This window comes from Athene cunicularia (genome assembly GCF_003259725.1).
Source record: "Athene cunicularia isolate RWA chromosome 3 unlocalized genomic scaffold, athCun1 chr3_part1, whole genome shotgun sequence".
In the NCBI taxonomy this organism is placed as follows: Eukaryota; Metazoa; Chordata; class Aves; order Strigiformes; family Strigidae; genus Athene; species Athene cunicularia.
The window spans coordinates 113,699,993-113,719,668 of NW_020799097.1; the positions used below are offsets into that span (position 1 = coordinate 113,699,993).

Sequence of the window (19,676 nt, forward strand, 5' to 3'; positions counted from 1 at the left end):
ACCTCATGTTTTTTTCAAAGCACATGGATCCTGATGAAAAGTTTTTGTAAGAAAGGTAAAAAAATAAATGTCTTTGGAGAAAGGCCTCTGTCTTATGAGATCATGCAAAGAGAGCTATTGCTCTAGCAAATAACTTCTGGTGTGATTTATTTGGTGAATAAAATGTATAGAAAGGGAAGTTATCAGTTGATGAACTTGAGAACAGGCAACATGGCTATTGGGCACACTGATAATATTTAATTCACTAATGACTTATTGATGGTATCTTGACTGAGTGGAATGCTGACTAAAGATTTTTCTGATGATACTTGACATTTTTCCTTAAAGCCCTGATGGTTGGTACAAAACTATAATGTAGGAATTGCAGTTCTGTTGAAAAGAAGGGTTCCAGTTTTGCATATTGCAGTGAATAAGTTGACACTTGTAATGCTAAAATGTAAAGGTAATTAAGAACTCTGAATATTTTTATTTTAAATTTCTCTTAAGATTTCAGCTCCTGATTTTCTGACACTCGATTTATCAGTCTGAACATGTGGGTTTATTACTTATTGTTAGTGAAAAGGAGATAGTACGGATATTATGAACAGTTTCCAGGTATTTTTTGTAGTGTACCATATCAGGTGAGGTTCATTGCACATGTTCTTCGAATGTCTAGATCTCCTAATAAAGAAAAAAGTAAAAATTAAACAATTATGTTCCAGTAATGCCATCATCTAAGTCATACATCTTACATTAACCAATGTAATACTAATGACATAAGAAAGATCTTGAATTTGTTTGGTGGTTGGTTCAACTGAATTCTGAACTCTTTCTCTGGAGACGTTCTACCAGAGTTTTATCTAAATCTAGAGAGGGGACCCTCAATTTATTGGGCTCACAACAAAGTTAAAACAGTGCTGTGTCTGTAGCTCATGCACCAATGCAATATGGAATGAAATAGCAAGTGCTTCGTAACTAGAGCTTCTCCACTGTGGGCTTCTTGTGTTACTTCTGGATGTGTTCACTTCTTTCATCCATTCTGTATTACTTGTTTAATCTCCTGCTCTTCTTTGAACTGTGCAGTTTTAGTACCTTAGGATTCTGGGAAGTATAATTAGTGGTTTGTGTTGGTTTTCTTCCTGTATTGCATAGAAAATATCTCTTTATTTATGACATTTAAATTATGGTTGTCTTAAAACTGCCTGTGCCCAGTGAAAAATGAGGTGTGTACTAAGTAGGGCTGCTAGAGAAGGACTTTATCAACAATAGTGTGTGAAGAGTTGAGACACAAACTGCTTTGGGTAAGAATAAATTTTAACTTGATGAATTACAAATTGCGTGTCTAATGTGTAACATGGTGAATGGGGTCAAGCAAGTATAAAGGAACTTACTCACTGGATCTCTCAAATACTCAAGGAAGACAAAACATAAGCTGTACAGTCTAAAAATAATGTAATTTCCATTAGTTGTCAGTATGTTCTGCAGTAGCTACCTTGGGTGTAGTCATGGATCTTTATTGGGCATTTCTCCAGTTTTATATTGCTGGGTTCATAGCTCAAATGGACAAGATAGTGATTTTTTTTTTCTTTAGGGTCTGCTTGTTTGAAAAAATCCTTAGTTTGTAAAGTGAAACTGCATATATATGCAAGATTGGCAAGGTCTTTGAGCAAATTCTTTTCAGCTTTCTCTTTAGAAGTCTGTACAGTTTAAGTGGTGCCAAGAAACCATTTTCCAGTTGACTTGACATGTACAGTATAGTTACTGTCAGAAAAGTTTTACTTCAGTGTGTAGGCTGACCACTTTCTGTTCTGCACCCTCAGAAAAAATGGCAGTGTGAGCAGCTATTTGTTTCATTTTTCCAGATGTATTTATTTCCCGAGCTTATACTGAAGTCATCACTCACTTCTGACTGATGGTTACACAGAGGTTACCTTGAGTCCAATTTTTTTTTCTAGGTTAAAAAAATCCCCTTTGGTCATATCTACAAAATTAGAAACTGTGAGTTGGTTAATGATTAATGTATTGAGTCAGTGTGAAACTAAGGAATCGTATGTAGTCAGGAAAGACTTGATTTTGGCAATTAAGCTATTGGCCTGAGTGATGGTTATGAGAACATAATGTTATCAGTGCTTTTGGATATGAGACAACAGGAAGAAAAAATGTAATGGTTGAGGGATAATAGTGGGTAATATAGAAACTAATGGAAGATGGGTACCATATACCTGCTGTTGACTGCTCCTGTATATTGGTTTGGTAATTGTTATGATTTTAGCATCACCTATTAAATAGTGTCTGTACCCTGAAGGCTTCCTGTTGTGAATGTGGACAGTTAGTCAAATACATAAAAGAGTTTCTTACCAATACTTGCAGGTTGCATTGTCCCTGTGCACAGGTACTTCCTCAGGGCCTTCCAAAAGGCTTTTCAATTCCTGAATTCTGTGCTTGAGGGACAAATGAGACAGCGATGGTTGTGATCCATCTCGTGTATTCATACACTGAGCATAAGGATGGGGGTGGACAGGCTGTGAGCATTGCCTCTAAATACCTGCAGTGAGAGTGTACATGTGGATGGCATCTCCACTGGCTCCAGCTGCCGCTGAGCAATTCCAGCCTTCCACAGTAGGAGGCTTGTCAACTGGCTTTGGCAGAAAGGGTGTGTTCTGTTCAAAAGCTATTTGCCCTGCTGATGCTGAAGGAGGGTTGCATGGACAAGGACCATCACACAAATGTTAGTGATAAGCTGATACTACTAGTTTTCGGAAAGAATCTAATGTCTGAACCTGTGGGTATGAAAGGAATAGGCTTGAGGAGATTTTGGCAGGGGCATGAAGATACGTCCTAATATTGTTGTAGTAAATGATTCATAGATGAGTTGGGATGTTGTAGTGCAAATGCACTTCTGTCAGCTTTTTAGGATACTGTTTTTTAGATACTGCTTGTATAAAATTACTACAGGCAAGATGGTGCAGATAGGCATGGAATGGCAGGAGCTGCCAGGAAAAAGTGTTTAGGTCCAAAATCTCTGGGAATGATACCATGATTTTGACATCATAATGGTAAGGATAAAAAGGTGACATGCTTTTAAGGTAACATTGCAGGAATGAAAGCATGTTTGAGTAAAAGTATTTAATAAGCTACATTTTGAGATTATGAGACTGCTGCTAGGGTTCAACCTTTAGTAGAATGACTATGAAAAGCTTTTTACTTCTGACAGCATAGACTTTCCTTCATGGCTGTATGCCTTGTACTTAAGAACACTGTCTAGAGGCTGCTTAGAGCACTTCTCATCAGTCTTAGGGCCTACATCACAAACTGTCGCATTCAAGATCTTTTTCACTCAAACTCTAAAAGAAATAATGAAATCATTACGCTTTTGTCTCTACTTTTTCTATTTCACCTTATCCAAGTTTAGAGAAAGAAATTATGTTTGACTAGCTAGACAGTGGTCTTCGACTTGGTGTCTGAGTTTTTCTACTGATTCTGTCATTGGCTTTTAAGATTCACTGCTAAAATCTAATTTCTTACCACTTACATGCTACATTTTCTCAGTCACTAGTATAATGTGTTTTGTTCTGTGTATCAATTGAAAAAACAATTTTTAAAGGTGCTTTTATTTGGAGGATTTGGTTCTCATCTAAACAAATAGATATTGTACTTGGATCAAATTGAACCTGGTTGATGGGCAGTGCAGGCTCTGTAGTTCAGTGTTTTCACACTAGATGTCAATCTACCTGCGTATGTAGAAGTTGCTATCTCTTTTTTGCTTCTAGATATTTCCTTTGCCAAGTGCACTACCAGAATGCTGTTTCCATCTACTTTACAAAGGAATCAATGCTATAAGAGAAGGGATGAATTTAAATGCCAGTTTTCTTTTGGTGTCAAACACTGAAGAAGGCTTCTTCCAACTAAGCAGTTTCGGAGTTGCCTTGTGTAGTTAAAATCTTACTTGAATAAAACTGGCTTAGAGCATTAATGGAAAATGACATTTCAACAATATAGAAGCAGAAGTTGGAAAGACTTAAGTAGAAATATTTCTTCTGATGGCTAAACAGCAATTTAATATATCTGTGAATACTTTTTGGTAGCTGTTTCTTGCTATTTGAACATTGCAGGTAGCGAGTTGAGTAAAAAGGCTGAATATTGGTGTGACTGGTCTCTTGGCTTTGTAAAATATCTGTTTGCAAGAAGAAAATCTAAGTTCCCAGGAAAATGAGGCTGCAGAAATATGAGTGCTAAGCTAGAGGGCATCACAGATGGGCACTCATGTCACCCCAGCTCTGTCCTGATTATTTCATTCCTGTATCAGGTAGTGTGGTAAGGGGTATAAGCTGAGCCAGACTGATGAACACTGCTATGCCAACAGAGGGGAAAGTTGAGTATAAACATGTGGAAGTCTGAGAACACTGTTTATAAAAATACATAGAATCATTTTGTCTACTATTTTGTATAGAAAAAGTATAACTGTAAAAATGCAGACAAACTGGTTTCAGTGCTTATTTATTCATGTCTTTCCCTCTTTTGAAATTTACATTATTGCAAGTTCTTATTCAAACAAGATCATTAAAGCAAACGATGAACAGTGTGAAATATTGTGAACTTGCAAAACCCAATACTTACTTGGGCTTACACTAGCAGACATGTCAAGAGGCATTTGAAGTCCATTGACCATGATATTCACCTGCCAGCCAGGAGAGACAAGTCTTTGCTCATGTCTGTGTGTCCTTAAGCATGGATGTTCTGGGTGGAGGTGTCTGCAGCTGACAGATACTGAACTCCAGAGGAATTCTGAACTTCTTAAGTGAAGAAGTATTACTTTTGAAGAGGTAGGAGTATAAGGAAGAACAGAAACACTTTTTTTAAAAAAAAAAAGGTCTAATTACTCTGATATTATATCCTGCTCTGTTCCTCCTTTGTTGTAACCTAAGGAATCATGGTGAAGGGAAGAAAGGGGCTGTCAGAAATGTGTAATGCTGTCTGGAAATCAGGTCCTCAGCAGCCACTGTAGTACTCTACAGACCTGCTCTAGCTGGTCTGTGCTCCTGGTTATAATGTTGGTGTAAGCACACAGTTGCTAGTTAGCCTGTTTGGTCTGAGTATGTAAGTGCCATTGACAAAAGCTTTCCCACCTGGACATTGCAAGAGCCATCAAGAGGATGGGAAAACCATTGAGACTGGCAGTGGTACAGGTGGAAGTCTGCCTCTTGTACTGATTTTTCCACACACATTGATCTTACTCCAAGTAACTGCTTTAGGATTAAATGAAGGTGATCACTGCTATGCATGGTACTGGCAGAGTTCAGTGAGGTATATGGAAGTGTCTAGTCACAGAGCAAGTAATAGTGGTTGTAACAATTTAAGTCCTACAGTGTTAACCTCTTCCACTGTGTTATAGCTCCAGTTTGGGGGCAGGCCTTACCTGAATCATGGAAAAAGCCTGGTACATTTTTAGATAGCACTACAATAGCTAAGAGGTTGAACAACTTGCATTGTTTTTATTGACCAAGGTAAATGTGATTCAGTATGAAAGTGTTGCTGATGTGTGTAGTCATCCTTGCCATGCTGATCTGGGCTGGCTGCCAGAACTGCAGCTCCCTATTGTGGTCTGGGGGCTGGAGCCCTGGCTGCCATGCCTGAGGGGTGGTGGGCTAGCACACTCCACCTGAACTGCCTCTGCTGGCTGCAGCACCGCCCAGCTTCAACCGGAGTTTGAAGGCTTTGTCTTTATTGCTAGGCAAGCAGTGTTTTAAGCACTTTTTAATTAGTGTCTGTGTAAGATGAACTTGACCCTAGTTGGAAATATTAAAATTATTTCTGCCATGAACATGTCTTGTGTTCTACTCTCTGTCAGATTAAAGCATTCAAACAGTAATTCTGCCCTTAATACTGTGTAGGAGTTAAGTTAAAATTTAGGTGTATTAGTATTGGTATACCAATGTAGCTAAAAGTCTTCTTAAAGAAGCATGACATTGCTTTTTGCATGTCTCTACCTGTTTGAATCAGAAATAATATTTCTTGTATGTCTGAATAAATGAATCCAAGTTTACATAATTTTAAGTTGAATATGCTTTATAATTGCATCCTAACCAATTGCATTAACTACCAAAATCTGGAAATCTTTCAGTGCTTTTGGGAAAATAAAATACCCTATAATTCTCTGGAAGTTTTGAATTACATAATTGTATCTTAAAATTAACATAATGATTTTTCAAGGTTTTACTATCTTCATAAAAAACTAAAAAGATGAAGAATTCCAGTAATGATAGAAGAACCAAGCTGGCCAGTGTTTCTAGTGTTTTGGGGATCTGATAGATCCGGTTTAGAGATAAGTTTAAGAAGTGAAAAGCATATATTCAGCATGGCAGTAAAACAGAAAAGCCAGACAGAGACTCATGGCTAGCTAAACTGGATTTTCATTTACTGTGCATCATCTCTGGTGTGAGTAACCAAAAGGTGTGTTGGCACTGTAGGAAGTTGTGTCTGGGTGGTGGCTGCCTCGGATGCTGAATGGATGGAGAAGCCTCGGAGGCAGCACTGGAAGGGGTGAGTGTGAAGGCAAGAGGGCTGCTGCCAAGAGGCAGCCATGCTGCTTCACTTCTGTAATAAATCTCAAGAGAAATTTATCACGTAATTTCATGTTGCTCACTTATAAATTATTTTAAAAATTGAAGTATGCAGAGAGCTTAAAGAATTTGTAATTTCTCATTATCAAGTTAATTGCAGATGAAGAGTGAGAGGGACCTAAATTTATAAAAAGACTCAAATTTAAATTTGTTAATTAATGTTTTTTGTTACAAGGTTATGAAATCCTTATAACTCACAGTGCTAGTGCTGTAAGGTTAGGGAGGATGTTTGACTTTGTGAATCAGAACATATATTAAATTTTAAGTTTAGGGCAGAATGTAGTCTCAACTGAGTGGCAGCGTCTTGTGTTATGTTGGGCTATAATGAGAGATCAGGATTTCAGTAAGTACATCATAACACACAAGTCCAGATTGGATCCTTATTGCAAAGACCAACCTGTAATATGTCATGAACAGGAGTAACTGAGAAGATGGGCAGAAGCATTTGTGTCACTACAGGTAACACAGATCTCTGGTTGCACCATTGAATATCTGTGTAGAGTGTATTGGCCAGTAGTTTTTGGAGACCACTAATGCCATTCAAGTGATGTTGTCTTGACTGCTTTATCATTTAGAATTAAGGAACTTAATGCATAAAATAATCCTGAGGTGCCAGTGTGATAGCAGTACAGGTGCCCTGACCCAGCCTTACAAGGATGTCACTGGAGCAGAGTGTGGAGTTGGGACAGACAGTGGAATAGGCTGCCCAGGGAGGAGGAGGAGGGAGTCCCATCCCTGGGTGTGTTTAAGTGCTGTTGGGATGAGCTGTGGGGGAATGTGGTGTAGGGGAGAACTTTGTAGAGTCGGGCTGAGGGTTGGACTTGATGATCCTGAGGGTCCTGTTCAATCTGAAAGATTCTGTGGAACCAGATGTGAATGCAGGCTAGCTGGGAAAAGTGGGAACTTCGTTGTGGCAATTTTAAGCTAAAGAAGGTGTTTCTACTGATACCTGGTACTTACATGTAGATCTGTAACTAGAACTACTGTGCAGAAATACTTGAAGCATTTTAGGATTTCACTTAAAAAAATATCAAAGGCTCATTTGGTTACTTAATTATGATTGGTAGCTCAAAATTATTTTGAACTTATAAGAAAATAGTATTTCCTTAGTTTGGGCTTTTCTGGTGGATTAATTGAGCCCTTTTTCCACTAGTGATTCCTGGTAGTTGTATGGTAGAATGTGGTCTTTGTACTTATGCTCTATTTAGTTTGCATAGGGCTTAATATCAGTTGAAGAGACCAGTTTACCAGGCACCATTCCTGGGCCCCGAAGCTGTTGTAGCTGACCGATAGCAGCACTGTGGAAAACTTGGCAAACCACTGCTGTGCTGAGAGTTCTTTGTGACCTATGGGGGAGTGTAGAGATGCTTGGCCATGTTCCCTGGATATGGATACTGCTGGTAAAAATATCTATTGAATGTATCTTATTTGAGACAAACTTAAGTTAAAATACCTATTAAAAGTAACAAAGGCACATAAAGTAATAATTAATGAAAAATAGTTTGCTTTTAAAAAAACCTTATTTTGATCAGCTGGAATGATTTGTATTCCCTAGACAACATTTATCATGCAACAGTTAGATTATCTGAAAGAATTTTGCCATAAGGGAAGTGTTTTGCATTCCTTAGCAAACACAGTCTCTTCCAGAATTCACTGAGGTGCCCTGAAGAACAGTAAATAATAAGTATTTGCTTTGGACTTGGAGCTTTCTTTAAACTTGAACTTACTTTAAAAACATGTCGGGAAAGAGTAGGGTTTGAATGTTACGTGGTAACATCACAGAACAGAGGTTTAGGTATCCTTTATCACATTTAAACCCAAAATCCCCAGTTTTAAAAGGATGTTCTTTGGACCAAGCTATGGAGTGATTTCTGTAGAAGCACGTGAGTGATTCTGTTAATACATGTCCTTATTGGAAAGAGTACAGAGCTGTTTGGTTCTCCTACTTCCCTACTTGAAAGTGTGGGTGAAAGTGAGGGCTGGTTCCTCTTCACCTGTCCCTGGACCCTCCATCCTGTACTGGAGATGTTCTGTCTCAGGTCTTGGCCCTGATGTGAGGCTTGACTGGGCATACTTTATTTCTGCTATCTACCAACCACCCAGTAACCTGATCAGGAGGTTTGAGGTCATGTCCTCATTCTCCATGGACTTGTCTGCCAGTGATCATGCAGGCTGTGACCCTTCTGAGTGTGATGGTGAAGACCAGAGGATGGGAATGCTGATGCATTGCAGGGTGCTGCTATAATAAATATTTCTGTCTTTACAGTGCATATTTAAGCACACTACTACTCTGCATACTCCTTGTTGCTCTCCTTGCCACATTAACTCTGCTTAAGACAACTTGTTGGTTTTCCTTTGTCCATTTTGTGGATGAGCAGTTCTCTTCTGTTTAAGTACTTACAGTTCATAAGAAAACGCTGTGCCAGCTGCATCTTTGGACTGGCAAGGACCTCTGATTTTTGACTCTCAACTTGTTAATGGAAAGCAGCAGAAGCTAGAGCTGTGTTCACAGCAGCCAAGCTGTGCATAGACTGTCTGTGGCAAGACATGTATACCAGAGTAATGTAATGAAGACATAGAGAAAGATTGGAGAGACAGAAAGAATTTTCCACATAAAAATGCATTGGAAAGCTACCCATTATTATGAAATGAGTGTTCTTAGCATCCCCCTAGCATCTCTTGTCTAGGTTAAGGTCTGGTGTCCAGCCAGGTTTCTATCAGAATTGTGTGGCTGTTCTATTTAAACGTAGCAACTCTGAACTGCTTACAGTTAATGTTAAAGCCTCAGCCATGTAACCATTTTTGTCCCATGTGCTCAAAGGAAATGTGGTTGTGTTAAAGCTATACATACAGATCAAGGCCTCTATTGTTCATGCCCATTTTATGTAATGGTGACTTGTTCTCCTTGGGGTTCTTGGTTACAGTCCCCCCCCACCTCCAACTGTGTTTCATCTTAATGTTTTAAGGGCTGTGTACATGCTTAGGGAAAAGAGGTTTCTTTATTATCTTCAAAGTGCCTTGTTTCAGGGTTTTGTCTGTTCCCTAGTTGGTATTTAGTCCTACTGGTGGTGTATAAGCTGTATATCTGTGAAAAAAGCATAGGTTTTTCTAATTAAATCAGTGATTGACATTCTGTGGAAGGTAAGAAACTGTTATCCCTTGATCCATTTTTTTAGAAGCTCTCTTGATCCACTTTACAGAAGCTTTCCACATTAGTGCCGTGGGTTTTCAAGAGATCTGGTTCTAGCAATTAGGAGTGCTTTTTCTGTCTCCAGACAGAAGGAGCAGCAGATAGGCCCAGCACTGTAACTCAGGTTTGAAGTATGGAGACAAGTCAAGGGTTTTTCTCTCAACCTTGAATTACAATTTGATTAGTGAGGCAGGGTTTTTTTGGCTTTATTTTCATCATTTTACTGCTGCTGTAAGAGCAAGGCAATCCAGTAGATACACTAATATATTTAATCAAATATTCTCAATGTCTGTTAATCACATACCTTTTTGTCTGGATTAAAAAGGGTGTTGCCTCTTCATACAGTGGGTTTTTGTCTATGAAGCTAAATCTAGACTTCATGAAGTAATATACTTAAATCTTGAGTTAGTTACATTGAGATGCTTACCTGTTGTTTGGGTATATTCTAATGGGTCAGGCTTATTGGAGAAAAATTTTTGTAAGTGAATATTGTGAATAAGAAGCTATGTGAATGTGTGGCTAGCTTTCATAGCCCTTCACTGAGCTGAATCTTAATGCACCTTGAAGATGAAGCACTCACTGTTAACAGCTGAAATAAGAAATGGACCCTTCACTGTTTGTGAGTTTTGGGGTATTGTCTTCCTGTTATTGTAATATAAGTCAAGGAAAATGTTCAACAGATAAACAAAAACAATACTGAAATAATTAAAGTAAACCTGAAATGTGAGTTTTAAGTGTTTTGGAGGAAAAAAATAACAAAATGTGGTAGTGCTTTCCTACATACTGTATTAGAATGTATAGATTAAAAAAATTGCATAAAGGAGTAAAGGTTATTTCTATCACAAAAGTGAAGGAGAAAAATGAATTATTTGCACTGTAATAGTGAAAGATCTATCTGTCAAAAGATGAATTATGAACTTATTTCCATTGTTTAAGTAAACCAAAAAATATTTAGGCAAGACTAACATCCTGTATTAAATTTAAAGCCAAAATGGTTTTACTGTTTTAATTAAATAAAGACCCTTTTTATTGCTTTATAGGGGTAAAAGTTCTTCTCTGAGTGGAGACCAATTCTTTTACTTGCAGACATGTTGGTAACTCTTCAAGCTCTTAGACTTGTCATGTTCTATTTGTTATATAAAAAAGGAACAGGAGAGTGAGGTTAAACGTGGCGACTCTTAACATGCAGTACAGTGGTGTTGATGTTACTCCGTAGAGACTGAGAATTTGATAGAAAGGCAGAAGAGTTAGACATGTGTTTTAAGCAATTTTAATTGAAGTTCAGTGGCAGAAATCTATGCATTGCAATGAAAACTGAGTCATCAACTGTTCTGTGTTGTGTATGCCTTTATATATATTGAATTTCTAGAATCAGCATTGTCAGTGCCCACTGTCTCGATGCATTGCCAGCAGCAGTCCTTGGTGATGGGTTTTTGACATCTCTTGACTTCTGAGTATCAGGATTTTCCAGTCTCCCAGAGTTTGGTGCTCCTAAAGGGTATAGCATGTGGTTTCCTTCGTGTGTCCAAGAAGTGTGCTCTGGTAATTAAGGTAGCATTTGTTTTCAGGAGTTAGAGGTATGTTTTGTCTGACCCTGACCTTGAAAAATTCAGGTCTTGGGAACATGTATATTGGAGAAAAGAGTGTGTAGAAGTGTCACAGGAAGGTGTAGCTCTATATTCTGCATTCTGTATAATGCAGGTTCTACCCCATGTATGATGTATCTATCCTTCTATTTGTACAGTACTAGTTGTTGTGTTAGGTCAGACATCTCTGCATGTCTGTTACCTAATGAAAATCCTTATAGGATCCTAAGCTACTGGTTCAGTATGACATCAGAAACAAAACTATTACTTTGCACTTGTGTTTCTGTAATATGTTGAAAAAATGTGGATCACGCCTGCTTGTTGGAGGTATAAAGTATGAAATTGTGTTTCTATGCCATTGGAAGGACTTACACTGATTTTTTGCAGGATAGTGGACACAATTGGTGTCTCTTCCTACAGAGAGTACTTGGGCACAGCCATGTCCCCTCACTGGAAGCAGCATTGCTCCTGAAGGGAGCCTGCAGTAGGAAAAGCACAAATAACAGTGTGTTATCTTGCCTTGTGCAGGGGGAATAGCAGAGGACTTGCGCAGAGGTGAAGCTATTCCTGAGATGTATACTGAGGGAAGGCAGGGGACTCTTGGTGGGGGGGATGCAACCTCTAGAGTTAGGAGAAATGGGGAATCAAAGGGTTTGTGTGACTGAATTGTAATTCATTCTGCTTGTGTGCCTGTGCAGCCAGGGCTCAGTTACACCATCAGAGTGATTGTGGGTTACTCAGTGTGCAGGGAAAGCTTATTCAGAGGAGGCAGAGACATTTGTGTAACAAATCTTGCTACACAAGATTTGCTTCTGCTCATGATGGCTGTTTTAACCAGTCTCCTCAATGAATAAGATGGGAAGAAAAGGTGATAAGACCATAAAATGTTGCTCTGCAAGGTGGGGATTCTTCTGTTTTTCCTATGTAAGCTGGTTTTCTTTCTTCTAGTACCCTGTTTGAGACCCTGGAATGTGACTTGCAGAAGTCATGTGCACTGAGCTCCTTCCTGATATCAGTTACATTTCTTTGGTGAAATCTGTCATAAAATCATAAATACTCTTAAAAATCAGGCCTTGCTTATCTCAGAATGGTCATGCAAATTGCTGAAGAGTTGTATTGTGTTTATCTGAGCCAAATCTGTGGTCTAGCCAGCCTTTTCATCCTCAACTACACTGCAGCTGTTGTCATGTTCAGTTCATATTATACTGATGTGACTTATGTAGTGTTTGGACTATTTTTTTTCTGGACAAGGAAGCTGGAGCATACTCTTATTTTTAAGTGCATCATAACATTAACTGTTCTGACATGGATTTCACAAAAGTATTCTTAGAGAGCAGCCTTCTCCTAATCAGACATTGCTAAAGTTTGTAAGCTTGCCTAACTCTTCTCCTAAATGATGTTACTTGTTTGCTTATAATGCCTTGGTGTTGCAAAAAACAAACCCATCTCTTTTTCTCTATGCACTTAAGAGTGATCAAAGAGACCTTCATGAGCATATTCCAAGAGCATGAGCATGTGCCTTTTGAGAGGCTTTATTCTGGGGAACCTGCTGGTCTTCAATGGTGGCTTATCAGCTCTGCCTTGGGAAACGTTTTGATACATGAAGCACCAAGTAATTAAAAAATTCTTTTAAGTGAGTTCTTGGAAATTAGATATTTTAAATATTTTAGTTATTTCTTCAGTTTAGGTAAGCAGTAACTTTGGAGTGTACTTTTGAATCCTTAATGTAGGTGTTAGCACAATGGAGTCAGGAATGTTAGTTACCAAGGGAAGGACCAGCACCTGTACACAGGCTGTCACTGAAATTGTTCACTGAACTTGTGAACACCACTGTAGCAGGAAGAAGAAGGCATTTCTTCATTCTGTGCATGGGGGATTATTCTTCCTAATACCCCCAGGTGCATGGGGGATCATTCTTCCTAATATGCACTCAATAAAACAAGACATTGTTTTATACATTATACACCTTAGAAACATGAATATTCATACATTTTTTGAGTAGTATTTGCCTTTCCACTTAAGTACTATGTGTACATCATGCTGGCATTGCAAAACCACACTGTGCATGTGCAGGTGTCTCAGGTGATGTCAGTGGTTATCTGGGGAGTTGGGCCCCTGCTTTTTTTCCCTGATATGGTCATGAGTCTTTTGATGACAATTTCTTCTCCTTGGATGTTTCCCAACTTTGTCCAGCCAAGCTGTTACTTGATATCCACCTCATTTGAGCATTCCTTACAGAATGTATCTGTACTCAAGGTTAGAATGTCTCTGTACATTTTAATTACACAGGCCTTATTACATACCAACTTAAACATTGTTTTGTAAAAGAATTTCTCTACAAGGTGATCACCATATCACCATCACAGGAAGCACTCCTGAGTCAGGGAAGACATAATGCAGCCAAGCACCTGTGACTGGATAGGTGAATTATCACAGTTCCCTGAATTGAGTTGCCCTTTCTGTGGGGTGTGTGCATGCTTTGTAATGGAAAATCTGTTTCTCAAGTGGTGTGTTATGACCAGCCTGTTGCGTTCACTACACATTTTGTGTGTTCGTGAGGCACTGGCAATTAGCTACAAAACCTAGGTTTGTTAAGCACAATATTAAAGAAATATTTGTATGTAACTTCAGTAAAAATAGCTGCTAGGGAAATCATTGGTTTTCTAGGATTTATTTTATACTAAATTCACATGACAAAATCTGCATGGTCCCTGCAGCAGTCTACAGTGTGCAAGTGATCAGAAACAGATCTGTCTGCTTCAACTGTCCAGGCAGAATAAAATCTACAAAAAGGGTGAAGGCAAAGAAAGACATGTCATAAATTACAGAAAATAAATGAGTTGGTTGATAGTTTTTGACAGCCCTTTGATCTTGAGGGGAAAGATGAAAAAATGGCAAGATATGAGTTTAGGAATGTATTCATATATTGTCAGTAATGCTGTTCTCACCCAGCATTTCACAAAGTATCAGATTGTGTTGTATATGAAGAAATTACTACATACCACTCTTACTCTGCTGATTTAATATACCTGTGTGAGTTAGCTGGCATTGCTTGTGCAATGCTCTTCAAAATGTAACAGTTAATATGCTTTATTATATACATAAAAAAGGAGACCTGATTTTACTTCACTCTTACTGCTTATTTAAAAAAAAGTCTTAGTGTTTCATTAAAGCATACATGCTTAGTTCATTGCCTGTAGTTCTTCAGAACATGTGTTTTTAAACTATTAAGTGCAAGCCAAACAATTTGATTTGTACTGGAAAATCGTGAAGAGGTCAGAGCAAGGTGTTACCCATGTCAAAGGAAGTAGAAGTCATCCTAAAAGAGGGGTAACGATGTTCTCTAAAATGGAAATCTCTTACAGTGCAGAGTATTGCTCTGTTCACTGCACATTTGAGAGATGTTTCCCAGGCCAGTTAATGCGTTAAACCACATTTTTTCCATGCATGCCTCTGGATGTACACTTCTGCTCTGGCAGTCCACATCACTTGAAGTACAAGCAACAAAACTAAAATTTTCCTTGTGCAAGATGCTCGTTAATAGGTAACAATAGTAATTGAAACAAATACTTTAGTATGGTTTAATCATCTTGCAAAGATGGTTTCCTTGGTTTGGGCTTTCTTAGATATTTATTTCTTGAAACTAAGTAGCTGTAGATCTTTGCTTAAATTTGTTAAAAACAGATGTCAAGTCGATCTTGTTCTCTTCCTTACAAGTGTTATTGTTGACTTCAGTACAAATAAGATGCTGCCTTCAGTGGAATTCAGATCTAACTCTAGTTTTTGAAGTTTGCATCTCTCAATAACAGAAAAATGTACTGCTAAAGGGCAGATAGTTATGACTCAGCAGGAAGATGTCCAAAACTGATGGAAAGTTTAGGAGGAAAGATCAAGGCAATTATCCTCAAAAGTAATGAAAAACCCCAGTAAATCTGCTGATTTGCTTTCTGTAAGTGGTGATTTCAACTAGCATGTACCATAGTCACCTTGAGAAGGTGACAATTTAGGATTGCCACTCTGTTTGTTTCTTCTTTGTAGGAAAAAATGTATTCTTTCCTAGAAGGAAATATCTTTTTATTTAATATATTACCAGTATTGCAAGTAAACAGGAAAAAATTGTCAAAAGTAAATAGTATGAAAATCAGGCCTAAAAATACATAGTATAGCACATGAATGGCTGAAGAGCCAAGAACAAGTATTGGATCTTATTTCAATTAATATTAAAAGCCTTGTTTAAAATAACACTTTTTTTACGGAAAGCATTGAACCACAATATGTTCGGAACCACAATATGTTCATGCTCCAATAGCTTGGAGCTTTGATCTTAAGTGTGTTTATTTCTACTGAGTATATTCATAACAACAGTTTATAGACCACAGGAATGGACTGTGCCATTGGCCTGCTAGCAGCACTACTGCTGTTAGTTCTCTCTTGAGCTTTTTTGTGGGATTAATATGAAGTACAAAGCCTAACAATTAGAGATTTTCTGAAGCTGATATTAATATTGTAGTCAGTTAGGAAATCAGGTAGCTTACAGCTGATTTAATTTTGTTATCTGTTACTTAATTCTCAGCTGGTACATCCAAGATACCTCCTGTCAGAGTAGTTGGGGATCATGACTTGAAAGGCTGCTTTAAATGCTGTATTTAACACCTACATGTGAAGATAGCCTGTCATCTTATGGACTTAAAACCAAGTGCCCATGAGTGAGCTGATAAGTTTATGGAACTTGGAAAGCCTGTAGAGAAAAAAAGTCTATTATATTTCAGGGATGGTATTTTTAATGTATATGAAGGCCATGAGAAAAACATCACAAACAAGTAATATGTTAAAGAATGAAAAATATTTTATTCATGTAAAAGCAATACAGCTCTAGGGCATGTGACCATGTGGAAGATGTGGTGATTGTCTTAAGGTCTGTCTGCCCTACCCAGGGGGACAGCATGCCAGAGGCTTGGCACATCTCAGCTTTGTGCCTCTGCTCCTGTAGCCCGTTTGCTGGGTCTGGAAGCACCTGAGGCAGGCTGGTCCTGGGGAACAATTTGATTTTTTGAATACAAGATATGTTGCTGGTATTTATGGAAACAGTAAATAATACTTAAGAGCAAACCCTAGTTTTTGGTAACAACTGCAATCAATTACAAAGGGGATTTTATTTCCAAGGAATGATGTATGTACCTCTGGTACACCATGGATCCAATGGTATACGTTCCTTCCCTGCCAACAGACTCTGCTGGGTTCACTTCAAGAGCTTGTTCTCCTGGGCTGGAAACCACAGGTAGATCAAGAATGTAATAGCTCTAACATACACTTATGCTAATCTTCTGCTTCCTCCTTATTGTAGCTACATTTAAAATGCAAGAAAACCCCAAAACAGCATCACTATAAAAGTCTTGACAAAGCCCAAATTTCCTCATTGTGTAAAATTTATGTAGACTATTAGTGTAATTTACTCAGTGTTATGTGCTCTAATACAACATTATTAAAACATTTTCCTGATCTTTTAATTCATATAGTAAAATGTCTACTCTTTTATATCGCAGTTGCTTTGAAAAAAGCTCCTTGAGATTGAACATTAAAAAGATGGGTGTAACTGCTCCTTTGAAAGTCTGCAATTTCAATTACCAAATTAAATCATGTAGTGTAAACTCTGGAAAAAATGGAGCTCAGCTAGCTGAGTGCTTAATAAAAGAATTTCAGAGCACTTTTGCAAGCTACAGATAAAAAGTAAAATGAATTTCTTGGTTGTTAAATATTTTTGTCACGGCATCTACTTAGTTTAATGGTGATTTGTAACATTACCCAATCTATATTAATTTGTTGGCCTAATAGTAAGAATAAAAAATATGTGTAATACCAACATAACCAAAGTAACTATTGCAGTTTAAAATTGTTTTGGCTGAGATTTTCGTCACAATCCAGGGGGTGCGTGTGTGTTGTTTTTACTCTAATAACAGGCAGGCAGATGTTTTGTGCATATGAATGTGATGGTAGATGCCCTTCAGCATGAGTAACAGCTGGACAACCAGCCCCTTCATGGGTGCTCGTGTGTGCTGCTGAGGTAGGGTACTTGGATAGAAATGGCTTTTCTTGTGTGTTTTGAAGTGAACCCACCTGACCTATTCAGGGAGTGGTATTCTAGAGAAAGGTGAATGTATGCACAGTCACTGCAACACTGGAAACAATAAATGTTCGCATGAAGACCTCCTCAGTGCACTATAACAATGTTATAAAAATGGTGATGCTTCCCTTTGAAGATTTCCATTTTTTAACACTGCAACTTGCAGCTGCTCAGTCAGTGGTTGGTTTTTTTTTTTTTACTTTCCAGTCTTTTCACTGTCCTAATTAGTAAAGTAAGAGAGACTGTTGAGGAAAATAGCAAGAGTCCCAGTGGTACTTGAAGGAATTCACTGTGTTTTGGCCTGGTGTGTTATTTTTAGTTTTTCCATAATAAATTAATCTGTTTTTCTGTATAAATCTGTCTTCTGAGAATTACTATGAGGATGATAAGGAAAGCGTGGTTAATGTGGGGGTTGGACCTCATATGGTACTTAGGTCTGTCTTCCTTGCTGAACCTCATTACCAGAGAACAGAAGAGTGGTGTCATTCAGATTCTGGATTGCATTTGTCATTTGCAGTTTTGTTGTACCTGAATGCTTTCCCCGACTGTGGATGCATGCTGGTTTGATGTAAATTCTCTCACTGGATGGCCATAATGGTGCCCTTTACTGTAGAGGCTGTTTTATTTTTGCCAGACTCTAATGAAATGGGTTTTAAATGAAATCGTTTCAGTTAAACTGAATAGGTCAAAGTGTGATGATTGATTATGGTCTTGCAAGTAGGATTGCTTTGAAATGTCCAAAGTAAGGGTTGAATTCATGTTGTTTGGCATAAAAAGGATGGTTAGAGGCAGGAGTACTTTACTCATTGTTCAACTCTAACACAGCCCTTTGTTTCAAATCCAGTGTGTGGGTGATGGATGCTGAGCAGTGTCTGAGCATTAGAGCTGGTGTTTCTGTTCCAGAGGACTGTATTGCTAGAGTGACAGCAACAGTTCCTCCTGATTCATCCTATGACCTTACATTTAATACAAATGGAATGAGAACTAACTTCGGGTTGTGTTCTGTGCAATAGAGTGGGGTTAGCCATAATTCCTCGTCTGCTTCCTGAGCCAAACTGTACCCTGTAGAGGCAGACATATTACAAGGGAAAAAATACGCCTTTTCACTCTTTCTGGCTTTCTAGTATGTTTACTGCTTAGGGGAGATAGGACACAAGCTTAACAGCTTTGTCTTGTCTTGTACTTTCAGTAAGTCAGTGTGGACATAAGCTGTTCTCAGCTACTGAAATGGCTGAATTTGGTTTTTCATTTCATTTACTTATTCTTCTCTGGAACAAATTTGTACAACATTGTTAACTTTTTTTGATAAGATCCATGAAAGAAGCCAAATGTAAATTGCCTAATATGGTTTAAACAAAGAGGTACTCTGATAACTATTTAATAAAAATACATTTCTTAGGCTCCCATGTTTAAATTATTGAACTCTACTTGAAGATAACCAGAATGATTATATAGAAAAATCCACAACAGGTCTCTATTTGGATACAAGAAAAAAAAAAAATCTTCAGACTTTGTTTCATTGATTCTGGGATTATTCCTCTTTTAATTAACAACTGATGAAGTTTAATATAAATCACATATGAAAAACTAAGTAACTTTGAGGTACACGGAGTGAATTTCTGTCCTAATGCAAACAGGTAATGATCATTTTTATGTTAAACTTTGCTAAAACTATATACAGATTGATGACCACTAACATACAGTTAATTCTTCTGATGTTGTGTAACTATAAATCCAACACCAAAATATGTATTGGAAGGTTATTCAGTTTGTCACACAGTATCTTTATTTCTTGTAAGTAGTAGTAGGTCTCTGTTTAAGTTTGATCAGATTTTGCTAATGTGCCCTTGCTGTTCACATTATTTTCAAAGAGTAAGCTCATCATGTATTCTTTAGAGAAAGGCTGGCTTTGAGTGGAATGGGGTTTGACAGAAAAGGAAGAGATACAAACAAATTAACAACAATCATCTGACAGCTGTGTTTAACACAAAATCAAACACTAGTTTTGATTAAGTACGTTTCTCCCCTTCTGAAAACAGTTCCAGAACTTCTGCTAAATATCCAATGGGCCAAGAAATTCCTGTTGTCAGGATGCCTGGGGCAGCTCATGAACAGGCAGCAGGGGTACAGCCTTCCCCAGAGCTCCAGGCTCCACATCACTTCTGGGGTACCAGACTTAG

At 38.0% G+C, this 19,676-nt stretch overlaps 1 protein-coding gene across 1 annotated transcript in view; it reads left to right on the forward strand.

Moving 5' to 3' along the window:
* The window catches only part of ACYP2 (acylphosphatase 2), a 51,715-nt gene that overhangs the window by 25,444 nt on the left and 6,595 nt on the right, over positions 1 to 19,676 (forward strand). The gene's annotated exons all lie outside the window — the stretch shown is intronic.